General features: G+C 43.3%; 1 protein-coding gene across 9 annotated transcripts in view; it reads right to left on the reverse strand.

Annotated features, from left to right (window-relative positions):
- The window catches only part of arb2a (ARB2 cotranscriptional regulator A), a 918,141-nt gene that overhangs the window by 652,361 nt on the left and 245,443 nt on the right, over positions 1-20,337 (reverse strand). The gene's annotated exons all lie outside the window — the stretch shown is intronic.

Here is a 20,337-nt window from a genome sequence, read left to right on the forward strand (position 1 = left end):
GGTTGTAAACTGGATTCGAAATTGGCTGTGTGGGAGAAGACAGAGAGTGGTAGTGGATGATTGCTTCTCAGACTGGAGGCCTGTGACTAGTGGTGTGCCTCACGGATGTGCTGGGACCATTGTTGTTTGTTGTCGATATCAATGATTTGGAGGATAATGTGGTAAATTGGATCAGCAAGTTTGCTGATGACACTAAGATTGGAGGCGTTGTGGACAGCGAGGAAGGCTTTCAAAGCTTGCAGAGGGATCTGGACCAACTGGAAAAATGGGCCAGAAAATGGCAGATGGAATGGCAGAAAAGTGTGAGGTGTTGCATTTTGGAAGGACAAACCAAGGTAGGACATACACAGTAAATGGTAGGGCACTGAGGAATGCGGAGGAACAAAGGGATCTGGGAGTTCAGATACATAATTCCCTGAAAGTGGTGTCACAGGTTGACAGGGTTGTAAAGAAAGCTTTTGGCATACTGGCCAAATAAATCAAAGTATTGAGTATAGGAGTTGGGATGTTATGGTGAGGTTGTATAAGACATTGGTGAGGCCAACTTTGGAGTATTGTGTGCAGGTTCTGGTCGCCTAACTACAGGAAGGATATCAGTAAGATTGAAAGAGTGCAGAGAAGATTTGCTAGGATGTTGCTGGGTCTTAAGGAGTTGAGTTACAGGGAAAGATTAAACAGGTTAGGACTTTATTCCTTGAAGCGTAGAAGGATGAGGGGAGATTTGATAGAAGTTTACAAAATTATGAGGGGTATAGACAGAGTAAATGCGAGTAGGCTCTTTCCACTTAGATTAGGAGAGATAAACACGAGAGGACATGGCTTTAGGGTGAAAGGGGAAAGGTTTAGGGGGAACATCTTCACTCAGAGTGGTGAGAGTGTGGAACGAGCTGTCATCTGACGTGGTAAATGCGGGCTCACTCTTAAGTTTTAAGAATAAATTGGATAGATACATGGATGGGAGAGGTCTGGAGAGTTATGGACTGGGCGCAGGTCAATGGGATTAGCGGAATAATATTTTGGCACAGACTAGACGGGCCAAATAGCCTGTTTTCTGTGCTGTAGTGTTCTATGGTTCTATGGTTCTAAGTGAATTGCTCATTTGGAGAGCTGGTGCAGACACGATGGGCTGAATGGCCTCCTTCTGTACTGCAACAATTCTGTGAGTCACCTTTGCAAAATAGTTTGGGAAGCACTGGACTAAGGGCTGATAAGTCCATTGGACCTGATCGTGCATCCTAGCATCTTAATAGGAGTGGGTGCAGAGATAGTGGATGCATTGGTAATAATCTTCCAGATTCCCTAGATTCTGAAAAGGTCCTAGTGGATTGGAAAATGCAAATGCAACACCTCTATTCAAGAAAGGAGGAAGACAGAAAACAGGAAACTAATATATAATAACTAATATAAGCCAGTTAGTCTAACATCTGTCCTTGGGAAAACGCTGGAATCCATTTTTAAGAAAGTAGTAGCAGGACATTTTGACAGTCATAATATAATCAGGCAGTCAACATGGTTTTGTGAAAGGGAAATTGTGGTCAACAAATTTACTGGAGTTCTTTGAGGATGTAGAAAGCAGGATGGATAGAGAGGAACCAATAAATGTAGTATATTTGGATCTCCAAAAGGCATTTGATAAGGTGCCTCATAAAAGGCTACTACAGAAGATAAGAGCTTATGGTGTTGGAGGCAATATATTAGCATGAATAGAGGATTGGCTAACAAACAGGCAACGAACGGAGGGTCAGGATAAATGGGTCATTTTTCAGGTCGGCAAATTGTAGCTAGTTGGGATTTCACAGAGATCAGTGTTGGAGCCTCAACTGTTTACAATCTATATTAATGACTTGGGTGAAGGCTGTACTATAGCCAAATTTGCTGGTGATACAAAGACAAGTAGGAAAACAAGTTGTGAGGAGGACAAAGAATCTGCAAAGAGATGTGAGTGATTCATCTAGTGTGTATCCCACATGGGAAGAATGATTATATTAAGAGTGTTTCAGATTTTAATCCTTCCTCTAAAAGCAAAGTTCAAATAATAAAATAATTTTACTGAATTGTCCTGCACCTGTGGACATCATCCATCTGCATACACCAAAACACCCTTTTAGCTTTAAGCTGTAGAACCGTCAATCTTTTTTAAGTATAACCTTAGTTTGTGCAAAAAAGCATCCTGACCTCCAGCATTCATTAAGGTCAGTACATTTCCTCCTACAAGTTGTCCTGCATCTATTCAGTTTTGACACACCATTGCTTTTGTGGTCACACTTTACCTCTAAATGCTTTCAGGCCACCACAGAGGAAATCTTAGGTCCTGCCAGAAAGTAATCTTTCAGGACCACTCTAACCCCAAAGAGAATTCCATCTTGTTGAGATAGAAGAAATTTTTATTCTAGCAGGGAGGAAAACCTTGAAGGGCTACAACTTTCCCCTCAGCGAATGCTAATGTTGGGGCCTGAAGGAGAAGGGAACTTCCCTTTCTACCTGTCAGGGGAAGGTGCGTGAGAATTTTAGGTAAATTTTTTAAAATAGGCATTGAGCACCAGTAAATTAATTTCTCAATGGCAACTTAACCTAAATAAGGTTCAAAATGTTTATATATTACTATCTCTACTATTTAAATACAAATTGATTTGGAAAATTATAAAAAAAGACAAAATGAAATATATTTATCCACCATAGAGATTAATAGCATGGACAGATGTCATTTTGTTCATTGTGTACTTGCTCATGGAATCTATTTCTACTCTCCTGCTCTCTCCAATGGCTCTGTTGCTTTAAATATTATTCAATATTCCCTTGAAAATAGCAATGGTCTTTACCTCAACCATTCCCCATGGCAGAGCATTCCAGTCCTCAACAACCCACTGGGTGAAGACATTTCTCCTAATTTCTCTCCTCACTCTTTAAATGTCAATCTTAAATTGATTATCCTTTATCACTGACTCCCTAGTCATAGGGAATACTCTTTCCTTATCCATTCTCCTAAAATCCCCATAATTTTAAAAACCTCTACATAATCCTCCGCCAGGATCATCCTCCGCCAAAGGATCATCCTCCGCCATTTCTGCCAACTCCAGCATGATGCCACCACCAAATACATCTTCCCTTCACCACCACCCCCTCCGCCTGTCAGCATTCCAAAGGGACCGTTCCCTGCGGGATACCCTGGTCCACTCCTCCATCACCCCTGACACCTCAACCCTCTCCTACGGCACCTTCCCATGCAATCACAGAAGGTGCAACACCTGCCCATTTACTTCCCCCCTCCTCACCGTCCAAGGGCCCAAATACTCCTTTCAAGTGAAGCAGCACTTCCCTAAATTTGGTCTACTGCATTCACTGCTCCCAATGCAGTTTCCTCTACATTGGAGAGACCAAACGCAGACTGGGTGACCGCTTTGCAGAACGCCTTCAGTCTGTCCACAAGCATGACCCAGACCTTCTTGTTGTTTGCCATTTCAACACGCAAATTGAGATGGCCGATGTCACGCCGACAGTTCTCAATGAAAAGATCAAGAGCAGGTTAGAAGCCAGAGGGAGGGGTCCAGATGGATGGAGAATACTGAAGGCAGGTGAAAGGATTCGTTGAACGGGGGGAGGACTCCTGCCCAAAGAAGTGAGCATGGAGACGAAGGCGGCGGAAGAAGAGTTCAGCATCGTGCCAAGTCCGGAATTCATTGAGGTGAGGGCGAAAGGGTATGAAACCGAGTCCTTTGCTGAGTACTGAACGTTCAGCATCAGAGAGGGGATGGTCAAGGGGTATCCTGCTCTCATGCCCAAATGTCCATCCTTGGCCTGCTGCACTGTTCCAGTGAAGCACCTTTTAGCCTACGTTTGATCTTTTTTCCCCACCACCGTCCCCTCCCGCCACCCCACCCCAGCTAGGGCCATCTGTCACTTGCTCGTGTTGTTCTTTCCAGAGTGCTTACCCTGGTCCAGCTATTATCACATTCTGCTTTCTACCATTAATGTCACCATTAGCACCTCCTTTAGCCAGTACCACCACTATTAACACCCCTTTGACCTTTTGTTTATGACATCTTTTGCAATCTCTCCTTTGCCTCCACCTATCGCTGGCCTCCTATCCAGCTTCACCTGTTCCACTCCCCTTAAACAGTATATATTTCACCACATTTTTACTTCTCTTTAGCTTTGAAGGAGAGTCATACGGACTTGAAACGTTAACTCTATTTCTCTCCACAGATGCTTCAGGCCTGCTGAGTTTTTCCAGCATTTTTTGTTTTTGTTTCAGATATAATCCTCCTCATTGTGTTCTCTCTTCCAGTGGAAATAGTACCAGTATCTCAATTCACTCCTCATAATTATTTTCCTATCTCTTCATTAATCCTGTTGAATCTACATTGTATGCTCTAAGTTGGCATTACTCTAGCATTTGTTTGAATGATACCATCTGCATGCATTATTAAAATGTTCATGCCCATCTCAGATAAGTTCTAAGAGATTCAGTTTCTTTAAAATAACATTTCAATTTATAAATTCTATTATTGACCAGTGATTGATCTTTCTGTAAAGGTATGGTGACAGATGAGTGAAAAGGGTGAAAAAAGAATAAATTTAAAAAAATGTAAGACAAAATTATTTTTAACTCCAGGCCAGTTTTTTGTAGGTATCAGGAAAATATAATAATTTTCATAATCTTATTTGAAATTTATTGTAAAGTTGAGTAATAGTGGAGTCTGTGTCTATGTATGTGTGTTTGGGACTTATTGAATTAAAGACAGCTGGTCTGAAAGATTTGTTGTAAGAACAGAAGCTAGATTTGAAATGATAAATAGGTAAACATGAGGGAAGTTTTAAGCTAGGCCAGCATTTATTGCCGATACATAGTTGCCCTTGAGAAGGCGGTGGTGAGTTGCCTTCTTGAATCGCTGCAGCCCATGTGGTGTAGGTACACCCACAGTGCTGTTAGGGAGGCAGTTCCAGGATTTTGACCCAGCAATGCTGAACGAATGGCGATATATTTCCAAATGGTGACTGGCTTGGAGGGGAACTTCCGGGTGATGTTTTCATGTGTCTGTTACTTTTGCTGTTCTAGATAGTCGCGGTCATGGGTCTGGAAGGTGCTGTCTAAGGAGCCTTGATGAGTTCCTGTAGTGCATCTTGTAGATGGTACACACTGCTGCTCTGCTGCTACTGTGTGTTGGTGGTGGAGGAAGTGAATGTTTGTGAATGGGGTGCCAATCAAGCGGGCTGCTTTGTCCTGGACTGTGTCAAGCTTCTTGAGTGTTGTTGGAGCTGCACTCATCCAGGCAAGTGGAGAGTATTCCATCACACTCCTGACCTGTGCCTTTTAGATAATGGACAGGCACTGGGGAGTCAAGAGGTGAGTTATTCGGCGCAGGATTCCTAGCCTCTGAACTGCTCTTGTAGCAACAGTATTTATATAGCTGGTCCAGTTCAGTTGAATGTCAAGGGACGATGGCTAGATTTTCTCTTGTTGGAGATGGTCATTGTGTGGCATTTGTGTGGCGCAAATGTTACTTGCCACTTGTCAGCCCAAGCCTGAATATTGCCCAGGTCTTGCTGCATTTGGACATGGACTGCTTCAGTATCTGATTCCCAGCCCCATTCCCAGGGTTTCCGACTTTCAGGAGTACTGTACTTTATAAGGGTGCGGCTGGTTTGGGTCGCAAGCCCGCACCCTGCACTCCCAACCTAGCTGGCTCCATTGTGGGGATAGGCATGCTCTAATCCTCTGCAATTTTCATGGAGTCGGGCCAGTTTTTCAAAGAGTCGTGGTTCAAGGCACCTCAGAGAATTATAAGTTCAAAAGGTCCTTCTTCTCATGCCTACCTGCCAAGGCATGGCTCCCACCTACTCCCTATGGTCCCTTATGCCCCCATGCCAAGATATGTCCCCAACTAACCCGCTATGGCCCATCAAGCCCCCCATGCCAAGATTGCCCCTCCATCCACCCCCTATGGCCCCATGCCAAGGTATGCCCCAACCCACCCACAATGGCCCCTCATGCCCCCTATCCTAAACTACAGCATTTCCATGCCCATTGACCCATTATGCACTGTATGGAACCAACGAACTCTGGAGTGACAATAGGATGTGTAAAAAAAATCCTTCAGGAAAAAAAACTTTCATTGATAACTTTCCACTTTCTGAAAAAAAAACGTTTTACCACAGACCAATAAAAATGTCAATCATCCAGACCTTTTAACATATCAATAGTTGAAAATGAAAGCACTTGAAACCTCTTTATCTTGTGTAAATAAACATTGTGCAATTGACAGAAGAGATCAGAGAGCCAGAGCTGTGAATCAAGCAATGTTTCCCCTGGGGTTCAGGTATTTCAGTACTCTAATGCATTTCTGGGCTCTTAGCCAAGCCTGCTGCCAAGCCTGATTTTCCTGACTCTCACTACCCGCCTCGAGGGTGAAAATCCAACCCCATGTATTCCAGTTCGAGTATACTGAATTATTTCAATTATACTAAAATATACTTCTCTAAACATGAAGGGTCAATTTTCTAGTCTTGCACATCAAGAAAGCAGTTCAGCAACTTAAACAGAGGGAGCATGCAATTAGTCTGCAATTTCCTACTCTTTTATTTTTAGCAAGTTGCAGAATTTGCAAACATTTGTTGCATTAGCCTCAATATGGTCCCATGTTTCATGTAAAAACATCTAAATGAATGCAAAGTAAAGTTAATAGCTCCGGGACCAGATTCTAATGCACCTCAATATAACAAATCATGGTTGAAGTGGTAAGATAGGAGAAGTCTTGTCAGGCAGATCAGCTGAATCCAGACCATTCTGCTGATCTTGGCACACAAAGATAACTACCTCAGCTAGCACTGCAACCTCAGATACAATGCTGTCAACTTATGCATCAAAAAGATGACTTTTGAGTTGGAAAACATGGCCAGTACTCTCCATTCCTTTCCCATTGAATACTATAAAACATACATCTGATGAAAAATACACAAATGTGGAGACAAGCACTGATTGTTACCTTGTGTCCAATCCCTGGAATTTATGAATGTGGCAATGTTTTCAAATGGATACTGCATTTTGACTGTGTACAGCTGAATTATGGGTGTGCATGACTTGCAATGATAGAGTTATAACAGGTATGAAGGCATGGTACAAGCAGTTACTCTGAAACGGCCTGACATGCTTTTGGTTAGTTTATCTTTCCAGATTCCTACGCAACTTAAGTTTTGCCTGTTCATTTGCATGTGCATTTTGGCTGCCGCTCTGGATGTGAGCCCGTCACTTTATTTCCACTTTTGCTCTTTATTTTAACTTGTTTCCCATTATTATGCCTAGATCCTTCCCTGCTATTGTCATGTCTTTTTCAAATTTCCCCCCTCGGCTACTCTGTCCTCCAAAATCCCTACACCAACCCCTCAGTACTTCTCAATCTTCCTAATTTCCTGCCGCCGTCCCAGGCCGATTCCCTCTTAGAGAAGCCAACAGTGTCCCTCTGTACCTCTCTTGGCATCCTTGGAAGGGTCTATTAAGGCACTCATCACTGCCTCTTTACAAGCAGCAATCGTAATTTCCTCATTTAACTCTCTTGGCAACCTTCCTACCCAATGGCCCACTGGAGGCTAATCTTGCCAATCTCCTTCCCATCGAACTCACTCCACCCACTGTTGACCTTGTGGACCCCACCAGTATATTAGATGCCCCTTCTCCATATTTCTCTCCAGAGTGACTGTTTACTTGTAAACATCCATACTTTGCCACTTATGAGCTCATTTTGGATGAGTGCATTTCCATCATGGCCTTGGCAAAAACCTGGCTGAGGGATGATGACACCCTCCCTCTAAGTGAAGCCTCCCCATCTGCTTAAACATTCCATCACTTGCCCTGCATAGACCACCATAGCGGCATTATGGCTATTATCACCAAATCACATGGGCCTGTCCCCCTACTCTTCTGGCACTTTCTCCTCCTTTGAACATCTCACCTTGTTCTATGCGTCTCATCTCTCATATAAAATCCTCTTTCTCTGTTTCTATCTCCACAGGTGTGCCTTGACCTGCTGAGTATCTCCAGCATTCTCAGTTTTCACTTCTTGAATGTGTTGTCACCTCACAAATCCACGTCCATCTTTCCTGGAGATATATGCTTAAATTCCTCCAATCAGGTTTTCATGCCGCCAAAGTACTAAAACAGCTTTTTATCAAAGTCACAAAGAGATGTGACTGTGGCAAAGGTAAACTATCTGCCCTTGTACTTCTTGACCTCTTTCTCTGCAGACTACCCAAGTATAATAAAAACTTTCTCACCTCCCTCAGCCTCTGCACCGAGTGACTTCTCATCCTTAGTGATTTCAACCTTCCTCTCAACTCTTCATACTCTCTCTCCTCTGAGTTCTCTGCCCTCTTATCCTTCCTTAATCTCCCCCTCCATATAAACTTTGCAATGCATATTCAAGACTCCCCCTTCAACTTGCCATCTCACATTACTCCCATCGTATTAGTCACAGATAGATAAAGCCATCTCCGATCACAACCCCCTTCTCCATCCCAACACTACTTCCTTCTTTATCCATCACTGGAAAAATCTATCTCCCAAATCTCAGTCTAGCCTTTGGTCTTTCTTTCACCATAACATTTCTGCAGCTACTCATTTGCTCAACCACACCCTCACCTCCAACTTTGATGCCATAGCCACCACTAAACCATTACTCTTTCTCACGCTGGCTGTTCCCCTGGTATATCCCTCTTCTCTGCTCCTTTAAGTCCAAGCTAAGCTAACAGATATATCAGACAACTGGTTTAGCCATTTATTGCCAGATCTGGCTGGACCGTATAAAGCACTGTTGGGTCCTGCTCTCCTCTGCTAAAATTGCTTACTATGCCAGGATTATCCTGCAATGCAAAGATAACCCCCAGCTTCATTGGCCTACTTCAAACTGTCTTCCCTGTCTCCTCCACCCTCACCTCCAACAATAAGTGCAAGGAGCTCTTGGACTTTTTTGTCACTAAGATTGAGACAATTTGATCAGCTGCCTCCGCCTGTCCCTCCTTTCCACTAGCCCACCAGCTCAAACTTTCTCTAAAGTTCCCAGCCCCTGCCTTAGCCCTGAAGCTGCAATGCTCTCTAGCTTCTCTCCCATCTTCTCTCATGCCCTCTCCGAGATTATCCATGAGACCAATCTCGTGCTCCCTCGATCCTACGCCAACTAAACTGCTGACCACTGAACTTCTCCTCTGGTTCCCATGTTAGTCAATATTGTTAATAGTTCTCTCTCTTCAGGCCACTGTCCCTCTCACCTTCAAATCTTCCAGCATTATCCCTCTCTTTCCAAAACCAACACTTGAACCCGCCAACAACAACAAAAATTGCTGGACCACTAGAACCCACCATCCTTGCAAACTACTGCCTATCTCCAAACTCTTTTTCCTCTCCAAAATCTTGAATGTGTTCTAATGAAAGGTCATCAAACTGAAATGTGAACTGTTTTTATCTCCACAGATGTGCGTTGACCTGCTGAGTATCTCCAGCATTCTCTGTTTTCACTCCTTGAATGTGTTGGCACCTCACAAATCCACATCCATCTTTCCTTTTTTTAATTCATTTTACGGGGTTCATTGGCTGGGTCAGCACTTATTGCCCATCTCTAGTTGCCCTTGAGAAAGTAGTGGGGGTGAACTGTCTTCTTGAACCGCTGCAGTCCATGTGGTGTAGGTACACCTACAGTGCTGTTAGGAAGGGAGTTCCAGGATTTTGACCCAGAGACAGTGAAGGAATGACGATATATTTCCAAGTCAGGATGGTGAGTGACTTGGAGGGGAACTTCTAGGTGGTGGTGTTCCCATCTATCTGCTGCCCTTGTCCTTCTAGATGGTAACGGTCGGTTTGGAAGGTACTATCTAAACAGCCTTGATGAATTCCTGCAGTACATCTTGTAGATGGTACACACTGCTGCTACTGTGCGTCGGTGGTGGAGGAAGTGAACGTTTGTGGATGTGGTGCCGATCAAGCAGGCTGCTTTGCCCTGGATGATTTCAAGATTCTTGAGTGTTCCTGGAGATATGTACTTAAATTCCTCCAATCAGGTTTTTGTGCCGCCAAAGTACCAAAACGGCTTTTATCAAAGTTACAAGGAGCATCCTATGTGACTGTGGCAAAGGTAAACTATCTGCCCTTGTTCTTCTTGACCCGACTGCAGCATTTGACACAGCTAACAATACCATCCTTCTCCACTACCCCTCCACTGCCAGCCAGTTGAGTGGTACTTCACTCAGCTATTTCCATTCTTATCTAATTGCAGCCAGAGTATCACCTTCAATTGCTCACTCTGCACCAATGCCTCTGGTGGTTCCCCCAAGGATCTATCCTTGGCCGCTTCCAGTTTCTTATTTACATACTGCCCTCAGCAATGACCAAAAACACTTCAGTTTTCACAATTTATGACACAAAGCTGTAACTCACAACCACCTCTTTCGATTTCTCCACTGTTGTTAAACTATCAGACTGCTTGTCCAACATTCAGTACTGGGTGAACAGCAATTTCCTCCAGCTAAATATTGCAAAAGACCAAACCACGGTCTCCAGTCCCAACCACAAACTTTGCTCCCTAGCTACCAATTCCATCCCTTTCCCTACCAACGATATGAGGCTGAACCAGCATATTTTCAGCCCTGGTGTTACATTTGACCCTGAAGAACTTCTGACCATAAATCCTTGCCATCACTAAACCCCCTATTTTCATCTCATGTCAGCTGTAGCTCAGTTGGTAGCATGGTCGCCTCTAAGTCATGAGGTTCCGGCTTCAAGTCCCAATCCAGGGCTTGAGGACAAAAATCAAGGCTGTCACTTCAGTGCAGTTTTGAGGGAGCATTGCACTGAAAGTGACATCTTTTGGATGAGAATTTAAATTGATCTCATCTGTCCGCTTGTGTAGATGTAGAAGATCCCATGGCACTATTCTGAAGAGCAGGGGAGTATGGGCCAATATTTACCCTGCAATCAACATCACAATAAAAAAATGATCTGGTTCTTATCATATTGCTGTTTGTTGTGCTCAAATTAACTGCCACTAATTTCTTACACCACAATAGTAACTACAGTTCAAAAGTAATTCATTGGCTGTGAAGCACTTTGATACATCCAGTCATCATGAAAGGCACTATATTAATGCAAGTCTTTCTTTTTCCCTATAACATCATCAGACTTCGCCCCTCCCCCAGCTCACCTGCTGCTGAGTTTCTTATCCATGCCTTTATTACCGCTCGACTTGACAATTCCAATGCACTCCTGGCTGGCCTCCCACATTCTACCCTCCGTAAACATAAGTTCATCCAAAGCTCTACTGTCCGTGGCCTTACTCATCCCAAGACCTGTTCATCCATCACCTCTGTGCTTGCTGAGCAACACTGACTCCCTGTCAAGGAACAGCTCAATTTTAAAATTCTCATCCTTGTTTTCAAATTCCTCTATGACCTTGACCTTCCCTATCACTGTAATCCCCTCCTGTCTCACAAAACTCCAAAATATCTTCACTCCTCTAATTCTGGCCCCTTGAGCATCCTGATTTTAATCACTCCACTAACGGTGGACGTCTTCAGCTGTCTTGGACCCAAATTCGGGAGTCCAAACCCTACACCTCTCTGCCTCTCTACCTCACTTTCCTCCTTCAAGACGCTCCTCAAAATCTACCAGGCAAGCTTCAATCTCAGGGCCGTTTTCCCTGGATACAGAATTGCTCTGATGCCATATGGCTTGTACAAATAGCTTCCTAAAAACAATTTTTTAAAAATGCATTTACAATTCAGTGGACTAAAAACTGGTTTTCGTCCATTTTCAGTTGCACTTTGAAAGAGCATGACAGGATCCAGAAGCTACAGCCTCACTTGAAACTGGGCCTTGGGCATAATCAGCATATGTCCAGCAAGATGTGAACATTAAGTACATATCCAGAAGCAGCTTGCAGGTTTGACCAGGACAAGGCCAGGGCCAGGACCGGGACTCAGGAAGGTCATTGCAGGTTGTGGGGGAGGGCTGGGTGGTTGGCAGTGGTGGTGAGGGGACCTGGGATGCCTAAATATCATCCAAGTCCAAAAGATGCTGATATAGCAATGGGAAATTAGACATCTTTGACCCCCCAGCCTTATGCCTGAAAAAAGGGCAAAAGGAGCCCAATTTCTCAGTCAATACCTTAAATTGTTTTTATAAACTGAAAAAGTAACAGTACCACTTTTAACAAAATGGAGAATTCATCTTTCTGCTTGGATATCAGGACAAAATATTTACATGGGATATCTCCTTTAAGAGGCATCTACACTATAACAATTATCTAGAACAGGCTGTCAATGCACAACCTTCTGGCGTCAAGCTAATCTCAGAATATTTGGTAGGGCATTGTTTCTGATCAATAACTAATTAACTAAGTACAACAGAACTTGCAATGGTTCTTAGATTCCTTGTTAAAAATGGCTTTTGGCTGCACATGACCAGAAAGGTCGCCTTCATGACATATCTGCAAGCCTTTCAACATCCTTCCACTGTCAGATTAAATTACTTTTAGGAATTAATTGACCAAAGTCAAAACAGAGCTAAGATTGTTACAGCAGGTTGTCATAATGACATTGTGGTAAGTTGTTTTGATATGAATTTCTTGTTCTGACCTTCCATTATAACTCAATTTTTTTTGGTTGACCTGACTAGAAGATTGTGAGGGAACCTCTAACTTGAACTTCTGAGGTCTTTTCTCAGAAAGCATTCTGAGCATTAGATATTGCATGATAGATAATTGAAAAAGATAAGGTTGAACTGGTATTTCATATCCTGACCATGTTCGGCTAAAAACTTCTTTCAATTAGTCTTTAGTTGCCATAGCATAGCACTGGATTGAAAGAACCAAGCAGCTGCAGCAGCTAAAAACTGGCAAAGTGTATATATATATATATTTTTATTATATATAAATAATATATATATTTTATAAATATATATATATATATATATATAACAATGCGGAACTACAGTTCTTGAACACACATTTAGAACTTAATTCTATCCCTATTCTCTAAAACACTTCCATTTCTTGGCCAGCTTGGTTAAGCCTTAGTGTACTCCCTTAAGCCACCAATGTCTTTTTGTCTGTGTTTTCCACCACTTAGCTGACAGAAAAATAGGGAGATGCATTAGTACTGAAATTTCAGGACTAAATTAGCTCCCAAATTTCTGAAAGTGATAACAGGCACTGTACCACTTTTACATTTGTTTTTATTTGTTCGTGGGAAGTGATCATTATTGGCAAGACCAGCATTTGTTGCCCATCCCTAATTGTCCTTGGAACGGTGATGGTGAGCCGTCTTCTTGGCCCACTGCAGCCCATGTGATCTGGGTACACCTACAGTGCTGTTAGGAAGGGAGTTCTAGGTTTTTGACCCAGCGACTGTGAAATAAAGGCGATATAGTTCCAAGTTAGGATGGTGTGAGACTTGGAGAGGACCTGGGTTTAGGAAGTGCTGTCGAAGGAGGCTTCACGAGTTCCTGCGGTGCATCTTGGATGGTGTGCCAATCAAGCGAGCTGCTTTGTCCCAGATGTTGTCGAGTTGCTTGAGAGATGGAGCTGCATTCATCCAGGCAAGTGGAAAGCACACCATCACCATTCTTGACTTGTTCCTTGTAGATGGTGGACAGGTTCCAGCGAGTCATGAGGTGAGTTACATGCTGCAGAATTCCCAGCCTCTGACTTGCTCTTACAGAAACCTTATTTATATGGCTAGTCCAGTTACACTTCTAGTCAATGATAACCTCCAGAATATTGATGGTGGAGGTCTTAGTGGTGGTAATGCCATTGAACGTCAAGGGTAAATTCTCTCTTGCTGGAGATAGTCACTGTCAGTCAATACTAGCTTACTGTGTTCATTTGAAATTGTTTTTCCCAAAGGTTCAGTAAAATGTTAACCTGTGGGTTCTAGTCTTCATCCCTGTGAGGAGTACTATAAACACATGCTTAATCCAATGCTTGCGGCCAAAGACTTTGGAGGATTAAGTATTGACGAATCAGCAACAAAAAACAATTACTTCACAAACCTTCTTGTGGGCTAAAGAGGTAATTTACAGATCATCATTGCTTCATTACAATGCTGAAGGTAAAACATGGTTTCATAGTGGAGGGAACATCATGCCGAACAAAATGTCAAAGTTACCTCTTCAGTATGGAATCCTTCATTCTTTGATGTTCAAACTTACCACTTTTTTTTTGTTCATTCATTCACAGGAGGTGGGCTTCACTGGCTGGGCCAGCATTTATTGCCCATCCCTAGTTGCCCTTGAAAAGGTGGTGGTGAGCTGCCTTCTTGAACAGCTGCAGTCCATGTAGTGTAGATACACCAACAGTGCCGTTAGGAAAGGAGTTCCAGGATTTTGGCCCAGCAAGTGTGAAGGAACAGCGATATATTTCCAAGTTAGGATGGTGAGTGACTTGGAGGGAAACTTCCGGATGGTGGTGTTCCCATCTATCTGCTGCCCTTGTCCTTCTAGATGGTAGTGGTCGTGGGTTTGGAAGGTGCTGTCTAAGGAGCTTTGGTGAATCCTGCAGTGCATCTTGTAGATGGTACAGACTGCTGCAACTGTGCATCAGTGGTGGAGGGAGTGAATGTTTGTGGATGTGGTGCCAATCAAGTGGGCTGCTTTGTCCTGGACGGTGTCAAGCTTCTTGAGTGTTGTGGGAGCTTCACTCATCCAAGCAAGTGGGGAGTATTCCATCACACTCCTGACCTGTGCCTTGTAGATGGTGAACAGGCTTTGGGGAGTCAGGAGGTGAGTTATACGTTGCACAATTCCTAGCCTCTGACCTGCTCTTGTAGCCACAGTATTTATATGGCTAGTCCACTTCAGTTTCTGGTTAATAGTAACTCCCATGATGTTGATAGCGGGGGATTCAGTGATGGTAATGCCATTGAACATCAAGGGGCGATGGTTGGATTCCCTCTTGTTGGACATGGTCATTGCCTGATAGTTCTGTGGCGCGAATGTTACTTGCCACTTGTCAGCCCAAGCCTGGATATTGTTCAAGTCTTGCTGCATTTGGACATGGACTGCTTCAGTATCTGAGGAGTCGCAAATGGTGCTGAACATTGTTTGCTGATGATTGCACATCGCCACTTTTGACCTTATGACGGAAGGAAGATCATTGATGAAGCAGCTGTAGATAGTTGGGCTGAGGACACAACCCTGAGGAACTCCTGCAGTGATGTCCTGGAGCTGAAATGACTGACCTCCAACAATCACAACCATCTTACTTTGTGCTAGGTATGGCTCCAACCAGCGGAGAGTTTTCCCCCTGATTTCCATTGACTCCAGTTTTGCTAGGATTCCTTGATGACACATTCTGTCAAATGCTGCCTTGATGTCAAGGGTAGTCACGGTCACCTCACCTCAGGAGTTCAGCCCTTTTGTCCATGGTTGAACCAAGGTTGTAATGAGGTCAGGAGCTGAGTGGCCCTGGTGGAACCCAACTGGGCATCAGTGAGCAGATTATTGCTAAGCAAGTGCTGCTTGATAGCTTTGTTAATGACCCCTTCCATTACTTTACTGATGATCGAGAGTACACTGATGGGGCCGTATTTGGCCAAGTTGAATTTGTCCTGCTTTTTGCGTACAGGGTATACCTGGGCAATTTTCCACATTGCCGGGTAGATGCCAGTGTTGTAGCTGTACTGGAACAGCTTGGCTAGGGGTGCGGCAAGTTCTGGAGCACAAGTATTCGGTACTATTGCAGGTATATTGTCAGGCCCCATAGCCTTTGCAGTATCCAGTGCCTTCAGCTATTTCTTGATATCATGTGGAGTGAATTGAATTGGCTGAAGACTGGCATCTGTGACGCTGGGGGCCTCTGGACGAGGTTGAAATGGATCATCCACTCGGCACTACTGAAGGTTGTAGCAAATGCTTCAGCCTTGCCTTTTGCACTGATGTGCTGGGCTCCTCCATCATTGAGGATAGGGATATTTGTGGAGCCTCCTCTCCAGTGGAGTTGTTTAATTGTCCACCACCATTCACGGCTCGGTGTGGCAGGACTGCATAGCTTAGATCTGATCCGTTGGTTGCGGGGTTGTTTAGCCCTGTCCATCATTTGCTGCTCATGCTGTTTGGCATGCGAGTAGTCCTGTGTTATAACTTGACCAGGTTGACACCTCATTTTTAGGTATGCCTGGTGCTGCTCCTGACATACCCTCCTGCACTATTCATTCAACTAGGGTTGATCCCCTGGCTTGATGGTAATGGTAGAGTGGGAGATATGCTGGGCCATGAGGTTACAGGTTGTGTTTGAGTACAATTCTGCTGCTGCTGATGGCCCACAGCGCCTCATGGATGCCCAGTCTGGAGTTGCTAGATCTGTTCAAAATCTATCCCATTTAGCGCGGTGGTGGTGCCACACAACATGGAGTCACATGTAGAGGCGGGACTTTGTCTCCGCAACGACTGTGCGGTGTTCACTCCTATCGATACCGTCATGGACAGATGCATCTGCGGCAGGCAGGTTGATGAGGACAAGGTCAAGTATGTTTTTCCCTCTTGTTGGTTTCCTCACCACCTGCCACAGACCCAATCTAGCAGGACTCAGCCAGCTCGGTCAGTAGTGGAGCTACTGGACATTGGACAGTCCCCCACCCAGAGTACATTCTGCGCCCTTGCCATTGAACATCATCCTACATAGAGGAGCACTGATTCATCAGTTGAGGGAGGGGGCTACATGGTAATCAGCAGGAGGTTTCCTTACCCACGTTTGACCTGATGCCATGAGACTCCATGGGGTCTAGAGTCAATGAGGACTCCCAGGGCAACTGCCTCTCAACTCTGTGCCGCCACCTCTGCTGTGTCTGTCCTGTCAGTGGGACATACCCAGGAGTGGTGATAGTGGTGTCTGAGACATTATCTGTAAGGTATGATTCCGTGAGACAGTTCTCCCAATTTTGGCACTGGTCTTTGCAGGGTCAACAGGGCTGAGATTGCCGGTATTGTTTCCGGTGCCTAGGTCCGGTTCCATCCAGTTTCATTCCTTTTGTGACTTCATAGTGGTTTGTTACAACTGTCTCTGGATTACTAGTGCAGCGACAATACCACTACGCCATCGCCCCTCTTCTTGTTTGTTATTCGAGGAAAAGATGATCATGTTCATCATTTGGGGTATTTGGTAGGGTTCTGATGGGTACGTAGGTGATTGCTAAGGCTTATCGGCACCCGGAAGGTTCTGTTGCAAATAGAACAAGATACCGCAAACTATTACATTTTGGATGAGTTGCTGGCTTGGGATTTCCTGTCCTTGAGTTTTCTCTCTGCCCGATTTGTGCTTGCTTATGAAGAAGGCCATACCATTTTTAATTTGGTTGTGTCAGATGCAGCGATCCGGCACAAGCTTCTCCCAGGACTCAAAGTTGATATCAAAACCTCTAAGTCAAGCCTTCAGGTTATCCTTGTAGTGCTTCTTTTGGCTGCACCCCAGCCTCCAGCTCTCCATAATAGATTCAACACAATTTTAACTGCTTCAATATGGTGCGAAGGCTTTGCATGCCTGCTCGGGTGAGCACCTCAGTGTCTGGTATTTTGTCCTGCCATCTGATCTTCAGAAGTTTCTAAAGGTAGTCAAGTGACAGTGGTTGAGCTTCTTGGCATGATGCTGGTACAGAGTCCAAGCCTTGCATGTGTTGAGCAGAGTGGGCAGGATATTGTTCTATAGGCTTTCAGTTTGGTACGCAGATTTGCTCCTGCTCATTCTCAGACTGATGTATGTGGTTTGCCAAAGGCTACACTTGCTTTGGTAATTCTTGCATGTGTCTCATGGTCAATATAGACAGCTCAAGAGAGTGTGCTGCTGAAATAAGTGAACTTATCCATTGCTGGCAGGTTCTGGCCATGGACTCAAACCTTGGGCTTGAGATAGGGCATTCCTGGAGCAGGCTTGTACATTACTTCAGCTTTCTTCATGCTGATCATAAGACTGAAAGTGTCACATACATTAGAGAATAAGTCCATGCTATTATGCATGTTCAACTCTGAACCAGCAGCTAGAGCACAGTCATTAGCAAACAGGAAATTGCAAAGTATGTCCTTGGAAACCTTTGTCTTCATCTGGCATTGTTTCAGATTGAGAAGCTTCCCATTCATGCAATATCTGATTTTGATGCCAGGTTCGCCATCATGGAAGGCATTGGACAGCATGGCAGAGAAAAACATGAAGAGGGTTGGCACTAGCATATAATCCTGTTCAACTCCATTGTGACTGGGAATGGATCTGAAGACTCACCATCATCCAGATCACGTGAGCATGCTGTCATGGAACTGTCAAACCATTATGACGAATTTCTCAGGGCAGCCAAATTCCTCCATCATCTTCCAAAAGCCCTCATGGCTGACTGGCTTTGGTAGGGTCAACAAATGTGGTGTAGAGGTCCATGGTATGTTCTTGGCATTTCAAATTCAGGGACATAGAAAACATAAAAACATAGGAATAGGAGTAGACTATTTAGCCCTTCAATCATGTTCTACGTACAAGAATGTCATCCTCCACAGGAAAATCGCTTGGGAAATTGCTCCTTGAAAAAAACTGATCAGTCATCTGATCTTCTCTCAGTGCATTGTATAAAAGATTGCTGTAGGCCATAACTTTGTGCTTTTGCTCAAAAAACAGTGCTGATATTTGGGAAAACAGAGCACTGAAACAAAACGTAACATGGCAGGAAATAACTTCAAGACACAAAAAGAGGGGTTGTCTTGGAGGGTGCTTCATAATTAGAAGTTGAACATTCATGATAGAATAAAATCATGTAATCTAACATCATTTACCATATCTTCAACATTCACATATTATAAAAATATGTGAAGTAATGTAAACTCTAATGGTGCAATTCTTGAGATCTTGTCTCTTCAACCTAGTTTGGATGCTTTTGATACCAAAATGCCTGTCACTTGAGTTGTTCAGTCAACAAGCTTGGTAAATGTAGTGTTACTCTAGCTCACAGCCTTGCAGATAGCCCCTAGCAAATTCCTCTTCATGTAAGACTGAGTAGGGATCACTGCATAAATAGAATGAAATCTAGTACTGCCTGATGGACCCATCCTGCGAGACAATAGTACCAACAGGTCCAACAGCATCCTAAGACGCAGTATGAAAGCCAGCGAATGATATCATAGAGGCTTCAGAAGACCGCCTTAGAACCAACGGGCAAACTATTTGTATTATATGTAGACCTTCAACATAGAACCATTCTGGAAATGATCTAAGTTTAAGCTGTTTTAACCATACTAAATTTCACTGCTTCATTCTATTTCTATGACTCTAAACTTTAATTTAGTATATAACTGTTACTGTATTTACCCTTGAAGTCAACTATATTTTTCTTTTTGAGTGACAGTTTTAAAAATGTGGATACAAATTAAAACAGTGAACAGTTAATTATTTTTATCAAATAAACAGCATTCCCTTGCTCTAAGGTACCTATTATTTCTCTGAGCATAACAACATTGATTTCTAAGATCATCTTATGAAATAATTGTATGATATTTGAATGTGTTTGAATGCAAGTAGCATATATAGCAATCATAGGTTTAGTATCAAGTTTTCAATCAACTTTTAAGATTGTGTAGAAAATTTCACAGGTACAATGTGAACTCTGGGTTCTAATAAGCACCTTTTGGTATTACATCAACCTAGAAGCAATGTATAATGCATAGTATAGATGCTAGGCACCAGCTAATGTCAAAGGCTGAATAATATTGTCTCTGCCCCCCGCAGAAATGGAGAACTGTGGGCAGCACTGTTATAACGATCTCATGCTGTTAGCATTACAAAGTGTAAGGGTGCACTGAATAAGTGATGGGGTAGAGCAAGGAATAGCACTTGCTCATTATATCACACCACTACTATTCTACCATAAATATTTATTGAGATATTAATAATTTTCCCTTTGTTGTGCTGTAGTTTCACTACTGAACTTCTTTTAGAATTACTGCACAACAGGTTTCCTGGCTTGCGCAAAACCTTGCCTATGCAAGTGAGCTACACGTTCTAATTTCTTACTTAATGGATAACTTTCAATTGTAAAAGAAATCTATTGTACAAATAACATTTATTTTTCTGTATGCGTTCAGAAAGACAATTCCTTCAATGTCAGGTTATTGCATGTAGAATTTCTGAACCTATACAATTTCAATAAATTGAATTTAAACTTTAATTGTCTATTAAAATCCTTGTACCTGGAGTACATTTTCAAGACTTTATGCTAAAATCTAGACTAGAAGTGAGAGATTGGGATCTTGAGCCAGTGCTTATCAAGATGATTGTTGTAATTTTGAACTTTGTAAATGTACATAAACACTAATTAATTGGTAAACATAGG

This window comes from Cetorhinus maximus, chromosome 2, assembly GCF_964194155.1.
Source record: "Cetorhinus maximus chromosome 2, sCetMax3.hap1.1, whole genome shotgun sequence".
NCBI lineage: Eukaryota > Metazoa > Chordata > Chondrichthyes > Lamniformes > Cetorhinidae > Cetorhinus > Cetorhinus maximus.